Consider the following 9855-nt stretch of genomic DNA (forward strand, 5'->3'; position numbering starts at 1 on the left):
TTCTTCACCAAACAAAACATGACAGCACCCCCCCCCCCAAAAAAAAAAAAAAGTGTTGTTAGTTGGAACGCCGAACAACTACACAGAACAGTAAAATCCTTTTTGATACAATAGCTTGACCAAAAGCCAGAACATTGTTGATAAGTAAAATGAGATTGACTACCGAGCATTTTAATCCACAGTTATTCATTTACATCCGCAGTGAAAAAGCACCATGAGACGAGCGGGCAGCATCACAAATGAGCGAAGTGTGGCCGTAGCTCCGTTTGATCAGTGCATTTACTGAGAGTGAAAGGCAGGCTGTTTTGCGGAACCAAAGGAACCTTATCAAATTAAAAAAAAGCGAAATTTGAGGGACAACGTAGGGGCGGTAAGTGCGACAACTCATCTTAATGTTGTTCAATTGAATTGAATTCAATCCAATGCTTGATTTTTATTTTTTTGTGAAAGAACGGAGCAGCCGCGAAACGCTACTAGACTTACTAGACTTAGTAGCTTGAATAGGTGGCTGCGTTCTCAAAATGACAGCAACGGACAGTTGGCAGAACAAGCTTAGGGTAATACGCACTGAAATTTGCGTATATGGTTGGAACTTTCTAGAACTCAAATATGGGAAGGCAAACTTTATGGCTGATAAGCACTCACAGCGAACTGGCACAGTTTTGGCACAATTAGACAATACCGCGACAATGCAATGCGTTAACATCTGAAACAAAGGTTAACTACATAGATAAAGGAGAAAGGAAAAAGCTATTATTCCTAGCTCGAAGGTTAGAATGTTAGAGAGAGAGAGAGAGAGAGAGCAAGCGAGAGAGGTAAGGCAGGGAGGTCAACCAGAAGTAAGTTTCCGGTTTGCTACCCTACACTGAGGTGGGGGATAAAGTGGTTGGAGAGAGTGCAAAGAGAGAGAGAAAAAAACAAAAAAGACACAGGCATAGGTAACAAAGGAGGCGTTCCAATCATAGAATGCTTAGAATTAAACATCAGGCCTCTGTGCTGGTAATTTTAAGTGCGAAGCACTTTAGGGGCCCGGGCTGTCGGCGCCTGTCGCGCGTGATCTGTCGTGATCACGTGATCTGTCGTGATCACAAGTGCTCAAAAGAGGGTCAGAACAAGTGTAGAATTAATCAAAACCGGTTCAAAATAAACTAACATGATTCAGAATAATTTTAAAGACAGGAATAATCAAGTATTAAGGGCAATAATTAGCAGAGACTCGTTAAAATAGGTTCCGAAACGCCAGACTGCTATCAGCGCTGTTCAAGAGAGGGCGCCACCACCCCACAAGTGCTCGATCGCTCCTGCCTCCAGCGCTACTCCAGCACCGGCGCGTCACTGCTTCGCACTTACTCAGGTTTCCCGTTAGTGGAGCTGCATTAGCGCTGAAGTTGAACTACACAAGGACCGGTATTTTGTAGAGATAAAGTAATAATGCCTTTTCGCGCTTATCGTGCTTTGTCAGTGGTCAGAGCGACGGTCCGCTCGCGTTGTCAACGTTGATATCGTGAGCGACCGTCGCTCTGACCACTGACAAAGTGCGATAAGCACGAAAAGGCATTATTGCTTTAAAGGCATCGCTACAAAATACCCGCCAAGCACAGGATTTTTTTCTGTAGCTCGCCTTTTTCTACAGTGTTGCGCGTGAAACCTAATGGAGGAAAAAGTTCCGGCGTGGCGGTCTAAGCTGACGAACAAGCTGTTTTCGCAGGCTTGCATTACGACGCTCGTGGAGTGGAAACCAAATGGTGGACCGACTACACCGAGACATCGTTCTATGAAAAGGCTGACTGCTTTCGAAAGCAGTACGGAAGCATCGTCGACCCTCTGGCTAACATGACGGTATGAAGCGTGGGCATTATTTACAATTCTGCCACACGATTATGCAGAGGAAGCCAGTTGAATCACTGAATCACAAACATATCGCGCACTTGTGTACAGAGTGCGAAAAAATTTGATGTTTGAAACAATGTATACATTTATGAAAGAACTTCTTCATCGAGTGAATAGTAAGTGTATGTCGCTATGTAGCGTAGAATTATCTTATGTTTCGAATTCACTGAAAACAAGATATTCTCGCAATGTCTCAATTTCAATTTTATTGAGAAATAGCAAAATAGATAATGGCACATGAGGGGGCCCAGAGTAAAAGATTGCAAGTGGGACTTGCTACGAACGGACGTTGAATAAATATAAATACAACGCGATCTTAACAAGTGAAATAAAAGATGTTAAAATGAAGGATAAACGTACGTGTATGCAAGCGACCGAACATGCACAGAAAAGTTATACCACGGAAACATAAATTAAAGAAGAGTGACACTAAGTAAACACGAAAAAAGACATTTGTGCAAACATTTATCAGGCAATTGATGCATTAACGCTGTAAAACGTGTACTGTCGTGAGAATAAAGCCATCAGTCATGAATTAGAGTGATTTAAAGACCTTCATAATATATATTTCTGGAAAGGAGCCGCGATCTTTGGAGAAAAAAAAATCAGTGCCATTCCACTCTGTGAAGGTGGATGACCAGCGAAGCTGTGTATGTGGTGATTGACCAGTGCTCCGGTGAAACGTTCCAAGTTTGCGGGATCGGGGCCTCATGGACAGTTCGCATTTCTTTCCGCTTCGCGGTCCTGGCGGGCAGCAGGTTGACGCCTGGCGTCCGCGGCCCGCTCATCGTCGGTTGCCTGCTTCCACCGCCGCCGAGCCCATTCCCTTTTCTGTTCACGCGGTCGTTCTTGGTAGGCACGCTGTTCTTCTTCAGACCGTACAACACGCAGCCTACCCATTTCATAATCAGAGCAGAACGGAGGAAAGGAGCCTACGTAGAACATGACGTCAGGAGACAGAAGACACTCAGATTGGTAGGCACTATAGCTTGAATACGCGGGATGGCGTAAACGTGTAAGGTGCAAACGTATACATGGCCGACGTGGGTCAAAGTGTAGTATCTGTTCTTAACAGCTTAATACCTAATACGGGTTGTATGTGGACCCAAGATATTAAACTTAATTTTTGCAAGTTGGCGGAGTGATTGAAGCCTGCTTCACCTTCGCCGCGGGTCGGCCCGGTATTGCACGATCTTCGGGATCGGCCGACGGTTTTTGGTCGACGGACATCGATCCCCTGGAAGCTAGCCATATACAGCTTCGCTGCAAAAAAATGTTTTGAAACTGTAGCGTAAGTGTTGCGTCAAGCAAGTTGGCACAACAAAAACTTGATAATCATAGATATTGATATCTACAGATGATGAGATATATCATGAAAAGACCAGGAACAAAATGGAACACCAACTGCAACATGAAACAGCTGCAATATGGATCACCAAATTTGTGAATGTATTCAAGAGTCCTGTTGCTCCTCCTTCCTTGATGGCTTGCATTTAAATTTCAGCTCAATGCAAGGGGTACCTACGTTCAAGACATTGCTGACAACTCCGCAGTTCTAACCGCATTTCACGTGAGTGACTTTTCATTAATTTTATTTGACTCGATAAAGAAAAATCTGGGTTTTACTTGCCAATGCCACGATCTGATTCTGAGGCACGTCGTATTGGGGGACTCCGGAATACTTTTGACCACCATCGGGTTCTTTCACGTGCACCCAATGCACGACACATGCGTTTTTTTTTTACATTTCGTTCTCCAACGAAATGCGCCCGCCGTGGCCGGGATTTTATACCGTGATCTCGTGCTTATAGCAGAGGAGCGCCAAAACCACTAAGCAATCACGGCGGATCTCGACGAAAATGTGTAGGGTATTTGCGTTTCAATATTGGTTGAAGGGAAATTGCTAGGAGGGTTCGTTCTTTTTATCATCAACAAAAATGTAATCTTTGGAATAGACACGGTGCATGTTCAGGAATTTCGGGCATGCCCCTGCACACACACACACACACACACACACACACACACACACACACACACACACACACACACACACACACACACACACACACACGCACACGCACACGCACACGCACACGCACACGCACACGCACACACACACACACACACACACACACACATGTATATATATATATATATATATATATATGAAAATCAGAAGCACAACTTCGCGGTTATCTTAGGTTTATTATTTACCCAACAGTTTCGGTCGGTGGTCTGACCTTCTTCCGACCTTGAAAAAGGTCGGACCACTGACCGAAAGTGTTGGGTAAATAATAAACCTAAGATAACCGCGAAGTTGTGCTTCTGATTTTCCTAAATACACTTGGCCCATTGAAAAATCCAGTGACTACTATATATATATATATATATATATATATATATATATATATATATATATATATTTCAAAAGGCCGCCAGAGTTTCAACAACTTTCACTTAGCAACGTCGACAGGGCACACCTTTTTAATAACTTGCATATTTACGCGACTTAGTTGCAACCTCCCTGCTGCGTTTAGCAGAGTTTTGGTCAGCATTGAAACCCTGAGCAGTGTTTCAAAGCGCTATAACACAAGAGGGAAGTTGCGATCAAGTGCCGTGAATGGGCATGTTATCAGAAGGGCATAGGCTGTCAAAGTTGCTAACTGAAAGTTGCTTAAATTCGGTTGGTATTTTAAAATACCATTAAAAAAACACGCTAGACCTATTGAGTTGCGTTGGCGCATTGTGGTGAAGTTAGACAGATAGCCGAAGGGTCAACGTTCAAAATTCCGGGGTAGGCTTAATGGGGCGGCCCTTCGCTTGCACCATAGCCTTGTGAGACAAATGATTCACAGGGAGATGGACACTTTAATTCGTCAACAGCTACCGAATGAAGAAAGCTTCAGCCGGGAGCTTACATTTTGAGACGGAGACTTGTCATCGTGCTCTGATGGATCCCTTGTAGGGACTGGTATTCATCATGCAAATGCAGAGAACTTGTATTCGCCAGGGCCCGATAAGAAGTCCTCTCGTCTTAACATTACCATCTGCAGCCTCAGGCATCCCCAAATGGCCTTCTATAATTTCGAGTTTTGGGAATGCGCTTCGAAAGTACGCCGCCAGAATGCATCGCTGTTCCAGTTAACAGTTTCCTGTACTGCACATGTCTTTTTATCCCAGCCCATGGGCGCTATAACGTAAAATGATTCCAAACTGTTTTGATTCCAATTTCTGCAATCAGCCTCCACGATTGGTCAAAACATTTTCGGGCCGCTCCCAACTTCGCCTGTCTGTCACGCGACGTCACGAAAACCGCGATAGCTCCCCATATGATATAATGTGTACACACTGATTATGCATGATTAAACCGCACAAAAGAAAAATAACCATTCCTGATTCGATGCCTTTTCACCATTAGCCCTCTGCTATTGGTCCAATGTTTTCTGGCTACGCCCACTTCGCCTGTCTGTCACGCGACGTCACAAAACCGCGGAAACTCACCACGTCAAAGTGACGTGTACGGGGAAAAATGCAATAATATGCCGAACAAAACTGAAAATCTTTCTGAATAGCCACAGACTGCCCCGTTCCGAAAGGAATCGAAGATGGCTGCCCGCCGATCGCTCAGGCCCTCGCTACTCGCACCTGCCGGTGAGCATGTACTTATTTGCGCATGATAAACCTTTTTGCGTGGCAGTAAAACGTTATCGAGCCCTTTCGGCATGCATACGACATCGCTCTGCTAACTATTCCTTGTTGAGGATCCGTTTTAGCGGCATTCTTATCCTTCCGTTGCACGCCGCCGCGATTTTCGACCAGCCAGCGCAAGCTAAGTAAGGCGAAGTGGACCAATCGGAGAAGCCGGTACCACGCTCTTCATGCGGTTATCTATTTTCACTGTGCTGGCTCGGCCCCATCGAAACCCTCTCCACCAGAGCGTGCTCCTCGCCTCTTGTCAGCCAATTAGATAAGAAAAAAAATTACTCCATTTCCTGCTAAAGGGAACCATGTGTGGATGCAAAGCAGCGGGGAGATGGTTAGCTTGAGCGGGAGATGGTTTCGCGGCAGCGGCCCGAGCGCTCATCGCGGCGCTGCACAGGAAAGCGAATGACGCGCGCGCGCTCCGTCATTTTCATACCGCGGAACTACCGTGGCGCCCCCAGCAGAGTATGCAGCTGTCGAACCACCTTTCGGGCGCGCCGCTCCGGATTCCTAGAGGAGAGAAAGGGGGGAGCGTAGGAGAGGAGAGAGAGGGGGAGGGGACGCGCATGCACTGTGGGGGTGTGGGACGCGGGACGACAGAGCCGCCGGCAAGAAATGCTTCGCATTTAAAACCGCTGAGTGTAGACAATGTTATTGGTTTTGAAAGCGAACAAAGGTGACCTCCTATAAACGAGTAGAGTGTTTGAATGGGTTGTTCAGACAACGCTGCTGGTCACCGCCCGATGCTTGCGTCGGTGGTTACGTAAATTTGACGTCAGGAGTTTGGAATCAAAATAGTTTGTAACCATTTTACGTCCCGTATTTCCGTATTAACTGGAATCAAGCATTGCATTTCGAGTACCTACTTCTAGAAACTTTTGCAAGGCTTGAAGTGCTGATTGACTCAATTGCAGCAGACGCTTTAAAGTCATTGCATAAAATTCACTTAGTGAATAGTGAATGCTGATTAATAATTCCGTTGAAGATTATTGCCCAAATTTTGATGGCTACCGCCGCTGTGAACCTTGCTGACCAGAAGTTGGGATTTTATTTTGAAGCGCAGGTTTTTATCAAGATCACAGAAACTCGCTGTACAAGTTATAGGAGAGAGGCAGCGAAGTAAATCTTATTATTCGGATACTTGCCGTGGTTGTTATGGAGCTCTGCTGCTGAACGAGATGAATGAATGAATGAATGAATGAAAGAACGAACGAACGAACGAACGAATGAATTAATTAATTAATGATCGAAATAATGAATGAATGAGAATAATTTGAATTGTAAACGTTGGTAGCAGGTAGAGTACGTTGCCGGCTTCTACAACTTTCAAAATGGTAAATGAAAGAACGCTGATGATAGGTGAAGTGGTTTAGCAGTTCGAAACCTAAACAAGGAGAGTCATATTCTCTTTAAAAAAATATAAAAAAAGACTCAGTCTTAAGGTAATGGGCGCGACTCTCTTCCCAATGTGGACGGAACGGGGAGAAAAAAAAGCTAGCGTGTCATGCAAAATAATCTGGACCCCTTCTCTGCGCCATTCCCCGTAACCTGCTATGCAGAGTTTCAGAGAGTTAAACCTGACAGTTTAAATTGTTTTTAGTTGGATATGAGCTACTAAACCACGGACGCACAGGAGACTCGATGTCCGAGTGCTTGTGTTACTTTCAGGCGTACTTGGCTTCATCTGATGGCAAACCAAAGGTGTCGCTGCCGGGCCTCGAAAACTTCTCTCCGGAACAGCTATTCTTCCTTTCCTATGGCTCGGTAAGTATGAAGAGTTCCTGAAGTGGAGAACTCATGTACTTGAACAGTTTCTTTTAGTGCAATACAGCGAAAAAATTGCTTGGTTAAGATGGCCTTTCGTGATGCCTGTAAAACCGACGTATATGCGTATCGATGCATCTATATATGTCAATGTTCTTAAGATAGGCCTTAATTACTCCGAAACGACAAACTTAAGTGCACAGTGAAAGACTTGAGCAAGTTTTGAGTAGATGTGTAGTAGAGGAAGTGCAATGATGTTACCGTGTATATATTTCGAAAGCCGTCGAAAATGGGAAAAACGGCACCCCGCTTGCGCCACCACGAAAAAACAGTGGTATAGCCATTATTATCCGCTTGCGCAGTCGTGAAGGAGCACGGTACGCTATTTTTTAGGGTGATTCACTGATTCTGAGGATGACACCAGTTCCGAGATGTAAGCTCATGAAGTGCGCGATGAAACACATTGGTGTTCTAGTTACTATAGCGGGCTTCAATGCACAAAAAGGCGCAGAATTTCACTTCTGCCGTCATAATGGAGAGGCCGCGTTTACGGGGGCATGAACCATTGCTTAAAGGGGTATGAACCATTCCTTGTCTTGCGTAATGGACAGATTTAATTTTGAAGCAATTTAATTTTGAAGAATCGCAAGAGGCAATGGGGCGGGCGAATGCTGCTAACCACGCCGCCGAGCAAACTCGAGACGTAGAAACGGAAGCGACAATGGCGGACTGCGGGCATACCGTCAGTGACGTCGTTCTCTCCGTCTCGTGTGTAACCTCATTAAGAAACACAATGACGTAACCAATAATTGAGAAATAGGTTAATGAACCCAGTGATAAACATCGGGGCCGCCCGTGTCAGCTTCGCTGGTTAACCTTCAGTATACGAAGTGCTTGGGCGGTGATCGTTTTCTATTGATCACGCCCATATAAAGCCGGCAGGCAATGAAGTCTGCCGCCGTATATATATATATATATATATATATATATATATATATATATATAGTCATAATCATGAATCTCAATAGCCATGCGTAGTCATAAAGTCTTCTCATATATACCCCCATAGGACCCCATGTATACCTATGGAGCGTATCGTGTCACGCGTTACAGACGGTCGGACAGACTTCCGACGAAGTAACCCGAGAATGCTTACGCATTAGAAAAAACAATCTGAACTACTAAAGGCCCATGGTATATGGAAAACATTGATCATAATAAAATTTCACCCTCATCGAGCAAATAGTGAGGCACTCTTATGCCATCGCGCAAGAATTGTTAACCGTAGGAAAAAAATTCATGCACACCACGCCAAAACGCCTGTGTAGATCCATTTAGGTTGCTTCTTAAGCATGCCGTATTTATAATATCGTGGCAATTTATGTTATTTAGCGGGGAAGGTTTGGTTGGGGCCGGAGTCTGGTATCCATAAATTTTATAATAGCTGAAGTAATGACAATAAAAGTTAGTGAATTTGGTGCGCGAATAAGTTTGATACGCAAGTTATTCAGCCTTTTTCTTTCATACTTCGTTTTTTTTTATTCACAGCTGATGTGCACATTTGAAAGTGCCGAACGAAATAAGGAAATAATAAAGACGGAGAACCGATCTCCAAGGCGGTACAGGTGAGCTGTCTACGTCAGCACTTGAAATATGCATTTGGTATAATTATGTTCTATGCAGCGTCATTGCACACTTTTTTTTTTGTGACTACTCCGCGTCAGATGATCCTCAGAGCTCAAATTTAGCGTTGATTGTGTACCAATTACTTGAACTGCAAACGCATTTCGAAGGGTTGATAAAGTTAAACATCTGGGAAACCATTTTATGGGCCGGCTTCCTCAGGCACAATGATTAGTAAAATGAGTATTAGTTAAAAGCTTTCGCTAGAGTGCGTGGAGGGTGAATTAAATATAAAAAAAATATGCAAGTCCAACACACATCTTGGAATATATGTGAAGCAAGGCTTTCATGAAGCGGTTCATCAAATGCTATAAATTTGCACATTGCATTGCTGCTTCTTTGGCGTAAACGAAACCCGTGCTATGCAACCTGACAACTCTTGAAGTGCCTTGTATTTCTTTATTTCTTCTTATTGATTTCAAACGTACCACCCGCTTCTTTGCCGATCCCCCGTTGTGGCTATGTACCATACTCTGCGCAATAACTCGGGCCAAGAACTAGAAGCAACTGAGGACCGTCCATTCCTACATCGTACATTTATAGCCGGCAATGCCTCGTGCTATGGCGCGAACACATTTCGCATGGTGCTGGCTTAGTTACGCCAGTGGATCCTATCCCTGTCAACTCATTCCTAAAAGTCGTCCGCCACATATTGGTCGGGCGGGCGGCGTTCAAACGCATTTCACGGCAGACCAGGCAAAGTACAGGGCTATAGTATGAGGGTCCACGGCTAAACATGCATGCAAAACAGCGACAGGGCGGGAATACACATCACATGCACACTAAAATAGTCTCACAGCCCGTGAGGAAAGCACT

General features: G+C 44.6%; 1 long non-coding RNA gene and 1 other non-coding gene across 2 annotated transcripts; both read left to right on the plus strand.

Annotated features, from left to right (window-relative positions):
* Positions 1–1718: 1718 nt before the first annotated feature.
* Positions 1719–7356, plus strand: LOC125940278 (uncharacterized). Its single transcript, XR_007463508.1, has 3 exons — positions 1719–1839; positions 3395–3460; positions 7261–7356. It is a non-coding gene; the product is annotated as an uncharacterized LOC125940278 (long non-coding RNA).
* On the plus strand, positions 2921–3105 carry LOC119465449 (U2 spliceosomal RNA). The gene has a single exon (XR_005194876.1). It is a non-coding gene; the product is annotated as a U2 spliceosomal RNA (small nuclear RNA).
* Positions 7357–9855: the final 2499 nt, after the last annotated feature.

This window comes from Dermacentor silvarum, chromosome 9 (genome assembly GCF_013339745.2).
Source record: "Dermacentor silvarum isolate Dsil-2018 chromosome 9, BIME_Dsil_1.4, whole genome shotgun sequence".
Taxonomy (NCBI): Eukaryota; Metazoa; Arthropoda; class Arachnida; order Ixodida; family Ixodidae; genus Dermacentor; species Dermacentor silvarum.